The sequence below is a fragment of the Xyrauchen texanus genome, chromosome 36 (genome assembly GCF_025860055.1).
Source record: "Xyrauchen texanus isolate HMW12.3.18 chromosome 36, RBS_HiC_50CHRs, whole genome shotgun sequence".
NCBI lineage: Eukaryota > Metazoa > Chordata > Actinopteri > Cypriniformes > Catostomidae > Xyrauchen > Xyrauchen texanus.
The window spans coordinates 31,762,327-31,773,668 of NC_068311.1; positions in this window are offsets into that span (position 1 = coordinate 31,762,327).

The following is an 11,342-nucleotide window of genomic DNA, read 5'->3' on the forward strand; positions in this document are numbered from 1 at the left end:
GTAGTGTAGAAAATCACAATAACCAGTTATTTGCTGTAGAAAATCACAGTAACAAACAATGTCATGTAGAAAATTACAATAACCTGTTAAGAGCCTTAGAAAATTACAATAATATGTTAAGTGCTGTGGAAAATCACAGTAACTAAAAATGTACTGTAGAAAATTACAATAACCTGTTAAGTGCTGTAGAAAATCACAGTAACTAACAATATACTGTTGAAAATCACATTCACCAGTTGAGAGCAGTGGAAAATCACAGTAACTAACAATGTCATGTAGAAAATCACAATAACCAGTTAAGTGCTGTAGAAAATCACAGTAACTAACAATGTAGTGTAGAAAATCACAATCACCAGTTGAGAGCTGTGGAAAATCACAGTAACTAACAATGTCATGTAGAAAATCACAATAACCAGTTAAGTGCTGTAGAAAATCACAGTAACTATCGATGTTGTGTAGAAAATTACAATAACCTGTTAAGAGCCGTAGAAAATAACAATAACCAGTTAATTGCTGTAGAAAATCACAGTAACTAATAATATACTGTAGAAAATTACAATCACCAGTTGAGAGCTGTGGAAAATCACAGTAACTAACAATGTCATGTAGAAAATCACAATAACCAGTTAAGTGCTGTAGAAAATCACAGTAACTAACAATATCATGTAGAAAATCACAATAACCAGTTATTTGCTGTAGAAAATCACAGTAATTACCAATGTTGTGTAGAAAATCACAAAAACCTGCTAAGAGCCGTAGAAAATCACAATAACCAGTTAATTGCTGTAGAAAATCACAGTAAATAACAATGTACTATAGAAAATCAAAATAACCAGTTATTTGCTGCAGAAAATCACAGTAACTAACAATGTACTGTAGAAAATCACAATAAGCAGTTATTTTCTGTAGAAAATCACAGTAACTAACAATGTTGTGTAGAAAATCACAATAACCAGTTAAGAGCTGTAGAAAATCACAGTAACTAACAATGTTGTGTAGAAAATCACAATAACCTGTTAAGTGCTGTAGAAAATCACAGATACATCAATGTCATGTAGAAAATTACAATAACCTTTATGAGCTGTAGAAAATCACAATAACTATCAATATACTGTAGAAAATCACAGTAACTAACAATGTTGTGTAGAAAATCACAATAACCAGTTAAGTGCTGTAGAAAATCACAATAACTAACAATGTACTGTAGAAAATCACAGTAACTAACAATGTTGTGTAGAAAATCACAATAACCTGTTAAGTGCTGTAAAAAATCACAGATACAACGATGTAATGTAGAAAATTACAATAACCTTATAAGAGCTGTAGAAAATCACAATAACTAGCAATATACTGTAGAAAATCACAGTAACTAACAATGTTGTGTAGAAAATCACAATAACCAGTTAAGTGCTGTAGAAAATCACAATAACTAACAATGTACTGTAGAAAATCAAAATACTAACAATGAAATGTAGAAAATCACAATAATCTGTTAAGTGCTGTAGAAAATCACAGTAACTAACAATGTCATGTAGAAAATTACAATAACCTGTTAAGAGCCGTAGAAAATCACAATAATCAGTTAATTGCTGTAGAAAATAACATAAACTAATAATATACTGTAGAAAATTAAAATCACCAGTTGAGAGCTGTGGAAAATCACAGTAACTAACAATGTTGTGTAGAAAATCACAATAACCAATTTTAAGTGCTGTAGTAAATCACAGTAACTAACAATGTATTGTAGAAAATCACAATAACCAGTTATTTGCGGTAGAAAATCACAGTAATTACCAATGTTGTGTAGAAAATCATAAAAACCTGCTAAGAGCTGTAGAAAATCACAATAACCAGTTAATTGCTGTAGAAAATCACAGTAACAAACAATATACTGTAGAAAATCACAATCACCAGTTGAGAGCTGTGGAAAATCACAGTAACTAACAATGTCATGTAGAAAATCACAGAAAATAACCATGTACTGTAGGAAATCAAAATAACCACTTATTTGCTGCAGAAAATCACAGTAACTAACAATGTAGTGTAGAAAATCACAATAACCAGTTATTTGCTGTAGAAAATCACAGTAACTAACAATGTCATGTAGAAAATCACAATAACCAGTTAAGTGCTGTAGAAAATCACAGTAACTAACAATGTACTGTAGAAAATCACAACAACCAGTTATTTGCTGTAGAAAAAAACAGTAATTAACAATGTTGTGTAGAAAATCACAATAACCAGTTAAGAGCTGTAGAAAATCACAATAACCAGTTAAGAGCTGTAGAAAATCACAATAACCAGTTAAGAGCTGTAGAAAATCACAGTAACTAACAATGTTGTGTAGAAAATCACAATAACCTGTTAAGTGCTGTAGAAAATCACAGATACATCAATGTCATGTAGAAAATTACAATAACCTTTATGAGCTGTAGAAAATCACAATAACTATCAATATACTGTAGAAAATCACAGTAACTAACAATGTTGTGTAGAAAATCACAATAACCAGTTAAGTGCTGTAGAAAATCACAATAACTAACAATGTACTGTAGAAAATCACAGTAACTAACAATGTTGTGTAGAAAATCACAATAACCTGTTAAGTGCTGTAAAAAATCACAGATACAACGATGTAATGTAGAAAATTACAATAACCTTATAAGAGCTGTAGAAAATCACAATAACTAGCAATATACTGTAGAAAATCACAGTAACTAACAATGTTGTGTAGAAAATCACAATAACCAGTTAAGTGCTGTAGAAAATCACAATAACTAACAATGTACTGTAGAAAATCAAAATACTAACAATGAAATGTAGAAAATCACAATAATCTGTTAAGTGCTGTAGAAAATCACAGTAACTAACAATGTCATGTAGAAAATTACAATAACCTGTTAAGAGCCGTAGAAAATCACAATAATCAGTTAATTGCTGTAGAAAATAACATAAACTAATAATATACTGTAGAAAATTAAAATCACCAGTTGAGAGCTGTGGAAAATCACAGTAACTAACAATGTTGTGTAGAAAATCACAATAACCAATTTTAAGTGCTGTAATAAATCACAGTAACTAACAATGTATTGTAGAAAATCACAATAACCAGTTATTTGCGGTAGAAAATCACAGTAATTACCAATGTTGTGTAGAAAATCATAAAAACCTGCTAAGAGCTGTAGAAAATCACAATAACCAGTTAATTGCTGTAGAAAATCACAGTAACAAACAATATACTGTAGAAAATCACAATCACCAGTTGAGAGCTGTGGAAAATCACAGTAACTAACAATGTCATGTAGAAAATCACAGAAAATAACCATGTACTGTAGGAAATCAAAATAACCACTTATTTGCTGCAGAAAATCACAGTAACTAACAATGTAGTGTAGAAAATCACAATAACCAGTTATTTGCTGTAGAAAATCACAGTAACTAACAATGTCATGTAGAAAATCACAATAACCAGTTAAGTGCTGTAGAAAATCACAGTAACTAACAATGTACTGTAGAAAATCACAACAACCAGTTATTTGCTGTAGAAAAAAACAGTAATTAACAATGTACTGTAGAAAATGAAAATAACCAGTTACTTGCTGTAGAAAATCACAGTAACTAACAATGTCATGTAGAAAATCAAAATAAGCTGTTATTTTCTGTAGAAAATAACAGTAACTAACAATGTAGTGTGGAAAATCACAATAACCAGTTATTTGCTGTAGAAAATCACAGTAACAAACAATGTCATGTAGAAAATTACAATAACCTGTTAAGTGCTGTAGAAAATCACAGTAACTAACAATGTACTGTAGATAATCACAGTAACTAACAATGTTGTGTAGAAAATTACAATAACCTTTAAAGAGCTGTAGAAAATCACAATAACCAGCTGTAGAAAAATCACAGTAACTAACAATGTTGTATAGAAAATTACAATAACATGTTAATGGCTGTAGAAAATCACAGTAATTAAAAATGTACTGTACAAAATTACAATAACCAGTTATTTGCTGTAGGAAATCACAGTAACTAACAATGTCCTGTAGAAAATCACAGTAACTAACAATGTACTGTAGAAAATCACAATAACCAGTTATTTGCTGTGGCAAATCTCAGTAACTAACAATGTTGTGTAGAAAATCACAATAACCAATTTTAAGTGCTGTAGAAAATCACAGTAACTAACAATGTATTGTAGAAAATCACATTAATCAGTTATTTGCTGTAGAAAATCACAGTAATTAACAATGTTGTATAGAAAATCACAAAAACCTGCTAAGAGCTGTAGAAAATTACAATCACCAGTTGAGAGCTGTGGAAAATCACAGTAACTAACAATGTCATGTAGAAAATCACAATAACCAGTTAAGTGCTGTAGAAAATCACAGTAACTATCAATGTTGTGTAGAAAATTACAATAACCTGTAAAAAGCTGTAGAAAATCACAGTAAATAACAATCTACTGTAGAAAATCACAATAACCAGTTATTTGCTGTAGAAAATCACAGTAACTAACAATGTCATGTAGAAAATCATAGTAAATAACAATGTACTGTAGGAAATCAAAATAAACAGTTATTTGCTGCAGAAAATCACAGTAACTAACAATGTAGTGTAGAAAATCACAATAACCAGTTATTTGCTGTAGAAAATCACAGTAACTAACAATGTCGTGTAGAAAATCACAGTAACTAATAATGTACTGTAGAAAATCACAATAACCAGTTACTTGCTGTAGAAAATCACAGTAACTAACAATGTCAAGTAGAAAATCAAAATAAGCTGTTACTTTATGTAGAAAATCACAGTAACTAACAATGTATTGTAAAAAATCACAATAACCAGTTATTTGCTGTAGAAAATCACAGTAACTATCAATGTTGTGTAGAAAATTACAATAACCTGTAAAAAGCTGTAGAAAATCACAGTAAATAACAATTTACTGTAGAAAATCACAATAACCAGTTATTTGCTGTAGTAAATCACAGTAACTAACAATGTTGTGTAGAAAATCACAATAACCAGTTATTTGCTGTAGAAAATCACAGTAACTAACAATGTTGTGTAGAAAATCACAATAACCAGTTTTAAGTGCTGTAGAAAATCACAGTAACTAACAATGTATTGTAGAAAATCACAATAACCAGTTATTTGCTGTAGAAAATCACAGTAATTACCAATGTTGTGTAGAAAATCACAAAAACCTGCTAAGAGCTGTAGAAAATCACAATAACCAGTTAATTGCTGTAGAAAATCACAGTAAATAACAATGTACTATAGAAAATCAAAATAACCAGTTATTTGCTACAGAAAATCACAGTAACTAACAATGTACTGTAGAAAATCACAATAAGCAGTTATTTTCTGTAGAAAATCACAGTAACTAACAATGTTGTGTAGAAAATCACAATAACCAGTTAAGACCTGTAGAAAATCACAGTAACTAACAATGTTGTGTAGAAAATCACAATAACCTGTTAAGTGCTGTAGAAAATCACAGATACATCAATGTCATGTAGAAAATTACAATAACCTTTATGAGCTGTAGAAAATCACAATAACTATCAATATACTGTAGAAAATCACAGTAACTAACAATGTTGTGTAGAAAATCACAATAACCTGTTAGGTGCTGTAAAAAAATCACAGATACAACGATGTAATGTAGAAAATTACAATAACCTTTTAAGAGCTGTAGAAAATCACAATAACTAGCAATATACTGTAGAAAATCACAGTAACTAACAATGTTGTGTAGAAAATCACAATAACCAATTAAGTGCTGTAGAAAATCACAATAACTAACAATGTATTGTAGAAAATCACAATAACTAACAATGTACTGTAGAAAATCAAAATAATCTGTTAAGTGCTGTAGAAAATCACAGTAACTAACAATGTCATGTAGAAAATTACAATAACCTGTTAAGAGCCATAGAAAATCACAATAATCAGTTAATTGCTGTAGAAAATAACATAAACTAATAATATACTGTAGAAAATTAAAATCACCAGTTGAGAGCTGTGGAAAATCACAGTAACTAACAATGTTGTGTAGAAAATCACAATAACCAATTTTAAGTGCTGTAGTAAATCACAGTAACTAACAATGTATTGTAGAAAATCACAATAACCAGTTATTTGCTGTAGAAAATCACAGTAATTACCAATGTTGTGTAGAAAATCATAAAAACCTGCTAAGAGCTGTAGAAAATCACAATAACCAGTTAATTGCTGTAGAAAATCACAGTAACAAACAATATACTGTAGAAAATCACAATTACCAGTTGAGAGCTGTGGAAAATCACAGTAACTAACAATGTCATGTAGAAAATCACAATAACTATTTAAGTGCTGTAGAAAATCACAGTAACTATCAATGTTGTGTAGAAAATTACAATAACCTGTAAAAAGCTGTAGAAAAACACAGTAAATAACAATTTACTGTAGAAAATCACAATAACAGTTATTTGCTGTAGAAAATCACAGTAACTAACAATGTCATGTAGAAAATCAAAATAAGCTGTTATTTTCTGTAGAAAATAACAGCAACTAACAATGTAGTGTAGAAAATCACAATAACCAGTTATTTGCTGCAGAAAATCACAGTAACTAACAATGTACTGTAGAAAATCACAATAAGCAGTTATTTTCTGTAGAAAATCACAGTAACTAACAATGTTGTGTAGAAAATCACAATAACCAGTTAAGAGCTGTAGAAAATCACAGTAACTAACAATGTTGTGTAGAAAATCACAATAACCTGTTAAGTGCTGTAGAAAATCACAGATACATCAATGTCATGTAGAAAATTACAATAACCTTTATGAACTGTAGAAAATCACAATAACTATCAATATACTGTAGAAAATCACAGTAACTAACAATGTTGTGTAGAAAATCACAATAACCAGTTAAGTGCTGTAGAAAATCACAATAACTAACAATGTACTGTAGAAAATCACAGTAACTAACAATGTTGTGTAGAAAATCACAATAACCTGTTAAGTGCTGTAAAAAATCACAGATACAACGATGTAATGTAGAAAATTACAATAACCTTTTAAGAGCTGTAGAAAATCACAATAACTAGCAATATAATGTAGAAAATCACAGTAACTAACAATGTTGTGTAGAAAATCACAATAACCAGTTAAGTGCTGTAGAAAATCACAATAACAAACAATGTATTGTAGAAAATCACAATAACTAACAATGCACTGTAGAAAATCAAAATACTAACAATGAAATGTAGAAAATCACAATAATCTGTTAAGAGCCGTAGAAAATCACAATAATCAGTTATTTGCTGTAGAAAATAACATAAACTAATAATATACTGTAGAAAATTAAAATCACCAGTTGAGAGCTGTGGAAAATCACAGTAACTAACAATGTTGTGTAGAAAATCACAATAACCAATTTTAAGTGCTGTAGTAAATCACAGTAACGAACAATGTATTGTAGAATATCAAAATAACCAGTTATTTGCGGTAGAAAATCACAGTAATTACCAATGTTGTGTAGAAAATCATAAAAACCTGCTAAGAGCTGTAGAAAATCACAATAACCAGTTAATTGCTGTAGAAAATCACAGTAAAAAACAATATACTGTAGAAAACCACAATCACCAGTTGAGAGCTGTGGAAAATCACAGTAACTAACAATGTCATGTAGAAAATCACAATAACCATTTAAGTGCTGTAGAAAATCACAGTAACTATCAAATGTTGTGTAGAAAATTACAATAACCTGTAAAAAGCTGTAGAAAAACACAGTGAATAACAATTTAATGTAGAAAATCACAATAACCAGTTATTTGCTGTAGAAAATCACAGTAACTAACAATGTCATGTAGAAAATCACAGAAAATAACAATGTACTGTAGGAAATCAAAATAACCACTTATTTGCTGCAGAAAATCACAGTAACTAACAATGTAGTGTAGAAAATCACAATAACCAGTTATTTGCTGTAGAAAATCACAGTAACTAACAATGTCGTGTAGAAAATCACAATAACCAGTTATTTGCTGTAGAAAAAAACAGTAATTAACAATGTACTGTAGAAAATGAAAATAACCAGTTACTTGCTGTAGAAAATCACAGTAACTAACAATGTCATGTAGAAAATCAAAATAAGCTGTTATTTTCTGTAGAAAATAACTGTAACTAACAATGTAGTGTAGAAAATCACAATAACCAGTTATTTGCTGTAGAAAATCACAGTAACAAACAATGTCATGTAGAAAATTACAATAACCTGTTAAGTGCTGTAGAAAATCACAGTACCTAACAATGTTGTGTAGAAAATTACAATAACCTTTAAAGAGCTATAGAAAATCACAGTAACTAACAATGTCCTGTAGAAAATCACAATAACCAGCTGTAGAAAAATCACAGTAACTAACAATGTTGTGTAGAAAATTACAATAACATGTTAATGGCTGTAGAAAATCACAGTAATTAAAAATGTACTGTACAAAATTACAATAACCAGTTATTTGCTGTGGAAAATCACAGTAACTAACAATGTTGTGTAGACAATCACAATAACCAATTTTAAGTGCTGTAGAAAATCACAGTAACTAACAATGTATTGTAGAAAATCACAATAATCAGTTATTTGCTGTAGAAAATCACAGTAATTACCAATGTTGTATAGAAAATCACAAAAACCTGCTAAGAGCCGTAGAAAATCACAGTAACAAACAATGTCATGTTGAAAATTACAATAACCTGTTAAGTGCTGTAGAAAATCACAGTAATTAAAAATGTACTGAAGAAAATTACAATAACCTGTTAAGTGCTGTAAAAAATCACAGATACAACGATGTAATGTAGAAAATCACAGTAACTAACAATGTACTGTAGATAATCACAGTAACTAACAATGTTGTGTAGAAAATTACAATAACCTTTAAAGAGCTGTAGAAAATCACAGTAATTAACAATGTTGTGTAGAAAATCACAATAACCTGTTAAGTGCTGTAAAAAATCACAGATACAACGATGTAATGTAGAAAATTACAATAACCTTTTAAGAGGTGTAGAAAATCACAATAACTAGCAATATACTGTAGAAAATCACAGTAACTAACAATGTTGTGTAGAAAATCACAATAACCAGTTAAGTGCTGTAGAAAATCACAATAACTAACAATGTATTGTAGAAAATCACAATAACTAACAATGCACTGTAGAAAATCAAAATACTAACAATGAAATGTAGAAAATCACAATAATCTGTTAAGTGCTGTAGAAAATCACAGTAACTAACAATGTCATGAAGAAAATTACAATAACCTGTTAAGAGCCGTAGAAATTCACAATAATCAGTTAATTGCTGTGGAAAATCACAGTAACTAACAATGTTGTGTAGAAAATCACAATAACCAATTTTAAGTGCTGTAGTAAATCACAGTAACTAACAATGTATTGTAGAAAATCACAATAACCAGTTATTTGCGGTAGAAAATCACAGTAATTACCAATGTTGTGTAGAAAATCATAAAAACCTGCTAAGAGCTGTAGAAAATCACAATAACCAGTTAATTGCTGTAGAAAATCACAGTAACAAAAAATATACTGTAGAAAATCACAATAACCATTTAAGTGCTGTAGAAAATCACAGTAACTATCAATGTTGTGTAGAAAATTACAATAACCTGTAAAAAGCTGTAGAAAAACACAGTAAATAACAATTTACTGTAGAAAATCACAATAACCAGTTATTTGCTGTAGAAAATCACAGTAACTAACAATGTCATGTAGAAAATCACAGAAAATAATAATGTACTGTAGGAAATCAAAATAACCACTTATTTGCTGCAGAAAATCACAGTAACTAACAATGTAGTGTAGAAAATCACAATAACCAGTTATTTGCTGTAGAAAATCACAGTAACTAACAATGTCGTGTAGAAAATCACAATAAGCTGTTATTTTCTGTAGAAAATAACTGTAACTAACAATGTAGTGTAGAAAATCACAATAACCAGTTATTTGCTGTAGAAAATCACAGTAACAAACAATGTCATATAGAAAATTACAATAACCTGTTAAGTGCTGTAGAAAATCACAGTAACTAACAATGTTGTGTAGAAAATTACAATAACCTTTAAAGAGCTGTAGAAAATCACAGTAACTAACAATGTCCTGTAGAAAATCACAATAACCAGCTGTAGAAAAATCACAGTAACTAACAATGTTGTGTAGAAAATTACAATAACATGTTAATGGCTGTAGAAAATCACAGTAATTAAAAATGTACTGTACAAAATTACAATAACCAGTTATTTGCTGTAGAAAATCACAGTAAATAACAATGTACTGTAGAAAATCACAATAATCAGTTATTTGCTGTGGAAAATCACAGTAACTAACAATGTTGTGTAGACAATCACAATAACCAATTTTAAGTGCTGTAGAAAATCACAGTAACTAACAATGTATTGTAGAAAATCACAATAATCAGTTATTTGCTGTAGAAAATCACAGTAATTACCAATGTTGTATAGAAAATCACAAAAACCTGCTAAGAGCCGTAGAAAATCACAGTAACAAACAATGTCATGTAGAAAATTACAATAACCTGTTAAGTGCTGTAGAAAATCATAGTAACTAAAAATGTACTGAAGAAAATTACAATAACCTGTTAAGTACTGTAGAAAATCACAGTAACTAACAATGTACTGTAGATAATCACAGTAACTAACAATGTTGTGTAGAAAATTACAATAACCTTTAAAGAGCTGTGGAAAATCACAGTAACTAACAATGTCCTGTAGAAAATCACAAAAACCAGCTGTAGAAAAATCACAGTACTAACAATGTTGTGTAGAAAATTACAATAACATGTTAATGGCTGTAGAAAATCACAGTAATTAAAAATGTACTGTACAAAATTACAATAACCAGTTATTTGCTGTAGAAAATCACAGTAAATAACAATGTACTGTAGAAAATCACAGTAAATAACAATGTACTGTAGAAAATCACAATAACCAGTTATTAGCTGTGGAAAATCACAGTAACTAACAATGTTGTGTAGAAAATCACAATAACCAATTTTAAGTGTTGTAGAAAATCACAGTAACTAACAGTGTATTGTAGAAAATCACAATAATCAGTTATTTGCTGTAGAAAATCACAGTAATTACCAATGTTGTATAGAAAATCACAAAAACCTGCTAAGAGCTGTAGAAAATCACAATAACCAGTTAATTGCTGTAGAAAATCATAGTAACAAAAAATATACTGTAGAAAATCACAATCACCAGTTGAGAGCTGTGGAAAATCACAGTAACTAACAATGTCATGTAGAAAATTACAATAACC